Genomic DNA, 6,000 nt, shown 5'->3' on the forward strand with positions numbered 1-6,000 from the left:
GTAACCACAGTAGTTCAGGTAGACAAGATATATTCAAATATCATCAAGATGAATTAAAATGCCAAGATCAACCCCAAACAGGCTAAGCATTTATTGGCTTCTATCACACACATCACAGACACAAATGAACCAAATGTGAACACAAAAACATTCACAAAATTAATACATCCATAATCTCGTTTTCATCAAAATGTCCATAAATGCACAAAACTCTAGGAAGGAAGTCATGTTATAACTAAAGCATTCCCTTAATTCTGCTAAAAGTCACTCTAAAATCTTGTGCCATAGCCCTACAGAGTGAATTTCAAGCTCTCAAGTTTCAAAATTCTCACATATAAAGTCCCACTTTGATTAAGCTATCATGGAAGCTGGAACCTCATTAAGATTCTGTGAAAGGGTTTCTTCTAAAACTAGGACCTGGAGGATATGGAAAAGTAGAATCTCACACATGTACCCTCAGCAGAAGAGAACTTAAAAACTAAAACACCGATTTCCAGTAAATGCCTTATTTCCAGAAGACTGAGCCTTACCTCCTGAGCAGCGAACATTTGCCAAGAATCTCTCTCCATCCTCAAGCCAGTGAACTTACCGCCTGGACCCTAGCTGGACTTTCCCCTCTTCACACTCCTCGCCGGTAAATATAAACCACCCCAAGCCTTCAATGGACTCCCAGGTAGCTTGCCCCAGTGTTTTCCTGAATTGTAATTCTTTCCCTCTTCTCGAATAAATTCGATTTCTCGTCATTACAGTTTGCCTCAGTTTACCTCCTAACTGGATAGACAACCTGACACGCATTCTGTAAGCATGGCGTACCACAGACTGTGCTGCTTCAATCTGCACCACCCCGACCCTTCGTGAATCCAGGTGGGACACTGGTCCGTGCTCATCCCCTTAATAAAGTCTCTCCCCCACTCTACTACACTACGTACAAATCATAGCCAAGCTCCTCCATAAGCAGAAGTCCAGAAGCAGAGGAGGCTTGACCCACAATACACCCCAACCAACGGATGAGTTTGGCCTTCTTATAATATGAAAATATTTTAGCTCTGTGTGGTGTAAAAATATAAATACAGATACAACTTTTTACACACAGGTGTTACAGCGGTGGCGAAAGGGTGGTGCACGGGAACCTGCAAGGGGGCCTTCTTAAGCTCCATGGCAGGGCAGTGCCCCCCTCGGACCACCTGTTCTCGTCCTACAGTCCCAAGGAATGCCCAGCACCAGACAAGGGGTTACAAATCGATCTGTGTCCCAGCTGTGTCACCTCCTTATCACACCATCCTCAGGTGCCCGATGTTCAGGACATGCCGCCCTATAACATGCTGCTTTGGCGTAGAGGGGATTTTCAGCTGTGATTTTGAGGCACTTGAAAAACAGCAGATGCAGTGAGAGGCTTCCTCTGAACTCTCTATATCTGCCTAAAGACAGATCTTCCAAGAGGATCTCAACTGTCATAAATCCCTGGGAGTTTTATCAGCCCAAAAGGACTCTTATCTCTAGAGAAGGAAGGAGAAGTCAACACCGCACCCAGACAAACCTGGTCACTAACTACCGTATCTCCCACCTTTTCTTCTAGGATCCCCTTCCCCTTTTCTAAAAATCATTTACTCTCTTTGAAATTGCCTACATCTCCCAACCCTTCCCCTAGGAAGACAGTATGTAAATTCCCAAATATCGTCATCTCTGGGGTATTCACTTCTGTTTTTCTGGGATGCTGTCATGACCACAATATTAAAAATTAATAAACTTGGGTATCTTTTCTTGTCCGTTTACCTCACAGACCCAGCCATCAAACCTGAAAGAGCAAAGTTTTTCTTCTCCCACAATTAATTATAAATGAGGTAGTCATGGAATCCTCTGTATACTTTAATATTAAACTCATGGATTTTGTTCAATATTCACCAACCTTAAACCTAAGTGTTGACTACTGAATATAATGGTATGTAAACAGAATCCAGATCTTGTTAAGCAAAAAGGGGGGAGGGGCACTGACTGATATGTTTAAAATGCACAGGAACCAAACTATAGACAAGGAAAACTTCCCAAATCAAACTCAGTTTATCTTAAAATCATTCTACCTCTTAACCCTTTTGCATAGTCAGCAGTTTTTTAAAAGACATTTGCTAAATTGGGAAAGCACTGAAAACATACAAACTTGGAAAAATTCAGAGTCACAGAACTTGGAATGAACTAAACAAAGTAAACTCAAAATCTACTTATTATAGTAAGAAAATAATACAATCTTTTGGAATTGGTAAGCCCTATCCCCTCTTCAAAAACTAACAATTTCATTTATTCATTCTGCCAAGATTAATTAAGTCCCTAATTTTTGCAAAGCACTGAGAAAAAGGGTGACAGGGGAATTAGTATGTTCTCAAAGAGCTCTTCATGCTGAATTTATTCAACCAATATACTGGATAGGCCAAGCTGCACGCTGGGAATACTACAGCAGGTAAGACAAGATGTTGGCTCTGATGGAACTTGGAATACAAAGAAGGAAACAGATAATGAATTGATATCATTAAACTGCATGTACACAAATTAACTATTAAAAAGGAGCTCCAGGGGCGCGTGGGTAGCTCAGTTGGTTAAGTGGCTGCCTTCAGCTCGGATCATGGTCTGAATGGGATGGAATACCACATCAGGCTCTCTGCTCACTGGGAACCTGCTTCTTACCCTCCCTCTACCTGCTACTCTGCCTGCCTGTGCTCTGTCAAACAAATAAATAAAAATTACTTAAAAATAAAAATAAAAATAAATAAGAAATAAATTAAAATCTCAAAAACGGGTCTCTCATATAAGACACAAATTAAGCAGGCTGTGCTGTCATTCATTTCTTTACAAGACTAGACATCTGGTAGGACTATCTGAGCAAACTAATTTCTTCATGTCTGTTTGCTTATATGTTAAAAATGGAGATAATAGCAATAATAATACCTCATAGCTCTGTTGAAAGGAATAGATAAATTAAAGGCTTAGAATTCTCCCTGGGACTTACTAAGGCTATAAGGCTTAGCTATTATTAGTAGTATATCAAAAAGGAAAAAAAATTAGGTTTTGGTGGGTGGCCAGGGAACTTAACTTTGATGTATTTTTTTTTCCCCTAAAAAATACTTCCTCCCCTCCAAATCCTCCTCCTGGGACCTCTCATACTAGAAATGAATGACTTCTGCAGGTCCACTTTCCCCACTGGACTCCAGCGCCCACAGGCCCTGTGCCAGTCACTTCTGCTGCCCCAGGGCCCAGCCCAATCATTACTGAATGAACAACAGAATGAACACACCTAGACTAGAACCTCAGGAATCCATGAATACAATTTTCCCTTCAAAGTTGTAAACAGGAAGCCTGAGCCTTAATAAGAACATGGAAACTCTGCTTCGGCAACTCTCGGATCTCATCTCAATACTACAGGAAAAGAAAAGCAGGCCGAATTTGAAAGAGTTTCAGACAATTGCCAATTTTGAATCTTACTCCCCCCCCACCTCATTGTGGTAGCCTTTTCAATATATTCTAAAGCACATGTAGAAGAGGCTCCCATGTTTAGGACAACAGAGAACAACTAGAAACCAAATGTTTGTTGGTTTTAATTCAATAGCCCAAATCTATTGAGGACAAATGTCCAGTGAGCTGGCTTCTACCATCTGGAGCAGAAAATGGTCATGGATTGTGGTTGACAGTGGAGATTATGCCATTTCTGCTGCCATCACGGCAGCCTACAAAGCTGGGTGTTTATATATATATGTATTATATATAATATATATATTATATATTATTATACATAACGTATCTCTATATAACATATATACATTATATAGATATTTGTATGTATACGTGTGTATACATACATACACACACACAGACACACACACCCCACACACCGCAGAGTGAGGGGAGGTGCTTGCTGATTGTCATTATTATTCGGAGGAGGGAAAGGCAGAGGACAAAAAAGGTAAACTGTTGGTCTCAGGCTCAATGTGTGGCTCACCCTATAACATAATCAGATTTTACTTACAATCCCAGGCCTGAGGTGAGGGTAGCCAACAGCACAGAAATGTCCAAAAACAAATCCTTCCCCTCCCTGAAAGTTTTCTATACTATGGCTTTTCAGATCTTCCAGAGAAAAAATTCTCTCTCAGGGGATCTCATAGGCATAGTTTTAGATGTATTCCTTAATTAAAAAAAAAAAAAATCCTACAAGTATGCATGAATTGCTTTTTTAACATCCAGAGGGCTGGGTGATCGGGGGTGACGGGTTGCACAGATTATCGGTCATTTGTTTTCTTTTTTAAAATTCTTTTGTACTTAAAAAAAAAAATCTAATGTGTAACAAATACTTTTCCAAGTGAAGCAGACTCCTTACTCCCCTTTTTATGTTTCCCACACACTATCTTCTACATATCATAGCACGAACAATGCTTAATTGCGCAACAGTTGTTTTTCTCTTAAAGTTATCATAATCTACCTTAGGATAAAGTGTTGGATTAGTTATCTTGAGTCTACAAGGATAAAGTGTTGGATTAGTTATCTTGAATCTACAATACGCAGGGAGGCACCAAAACAGACCAAGCAGAGAAGCAGTGTTCTCAGACTCCAGACGGACATCTGGTGTCTCCTCTATACAGCTTCGCCTCTGGAGCAAGGACCGCTTCAAACGAGTCACAGGTGGACCGACTTGCGCCATCTCTTGGCTCAGAGGAACCGCTTCAGGGCAAAGCAAGTCCATCTACAGGAAGAGTCCGCTCAGGGTCTCCTGTGGGGTTCTGCCCACGTCCTACAGGGATAGTTCATCTGATGCCCTTGATCCAAGATTAATGGTCTCGGGCAAACCTATAATAACCTAAACCCAAGGATCTGTTTCGCTAACGGTGCCACAAGTTGATCTCACTTTCAGTGAGTACTCTTTCCAGCAGGTAGCATTTAGGCAAACTTCATAAAAAATAATCTTACATGTTTTCTTCTTTTGAGGTTAAAAAAAAAAGTGAGCACTATTTTTGCTGGTAATGATCGTTTTTTGTTTTTGTTTTTGTTTTTGTTATTTTGGTAGCATCATTAAAAACAGAATGTCAATTAAATAACTGAAAATCTCCTAAAATGCCAGTTCTCCTCTTTAGCTGATATTTTCATTTCCTGTCTTGTCAAGCAAAGGCATTTAGAACTTCGGAACGAACGTCTATGTTATATAAATTCATAAGCACATGAGGAAAACATTTATGAATTCTCCACGGGGCCTAATGGGGAATCAGAAGAACTCAACAGTGACCAGCCAAATAGAGCATATCATAAAGGTTCACACTAAATTGATGTCTTACTCAATCCTACCCCTTCCTAAACTGGTGAAAGTCCCCATTATGTCAGCACTAACACAATTAGGACATCCTTTCCTCTGTTGTCACATAGGCTTCAGCTTTATCCAGTTCCCTGGGGGAATACAAATGCAAATAAAATGTTTATAATCTCTGATCAGGTTAAATCATTTTGTTAAAAAGGGAAAAGATATATAAGTTCATTTATGTGTATTCTTTACAGCTGTCCCTGGATAATAACACACAGCATTTAACTGAATGCCAGGCCTATTTGTTACGTAACTACTCTAATCTGTTAATATTTTCAAATCAGATGCAATTAATGCAGGATAATTGGAAGAAAGGCAGCCAGGGACAAGGGCCCCTTCCCTAAGAGGAAACCATCCTTGAAAAGATTTTACATCCCGTGGAAGGAGGCTCTACTCGCTCCCACATGATCGGAACATGATACGTACACGATAAAAAGCTGACTGAGTGACAGGCTCATGAAAGGTTCATCAAATTAAAGCAGCCTTCCAACAAGCCCATAAAAACCCCTAGACTTAGAAACTATGGTGGCAACCTTCTCAGTTCCCCTCCCTTTCCAGGAGCTTTGTGCCTGTCGCTCAATAACCTTTGCTTTGCTGCTCACCACTCTCCGTCTGGTCTACCTCTTCATTCTTCGAAGGGATATGACCAAGAACCAGGGCACCAAAGG

General features: G+C 40.5%; 1 protein-coding gene across 1 annotated transcript in view; it reads right to left on the reverse strand.

The window, feature by feature from the left end:
- The window catches only part of TRPM6 (transient receptor potential cation channel subfamily M member 6), a 146,452-nt gene that overhangs the window by 122,514 nt on the left and 17,938 nt on the right, over window positions 1-6,000 (reverse strand).

Source organism: Mustela nivalis (assembly GCF_964662115.1).
Source record: "Mustela nivalis genome assembly, chromosome: 13".
Classification (NCBI taxonomy): Eukaryota; Metazoa; Chordata; class Mammalia; order Carnivora; family Mustelidae; genus Mustela; species Mustela nivalis.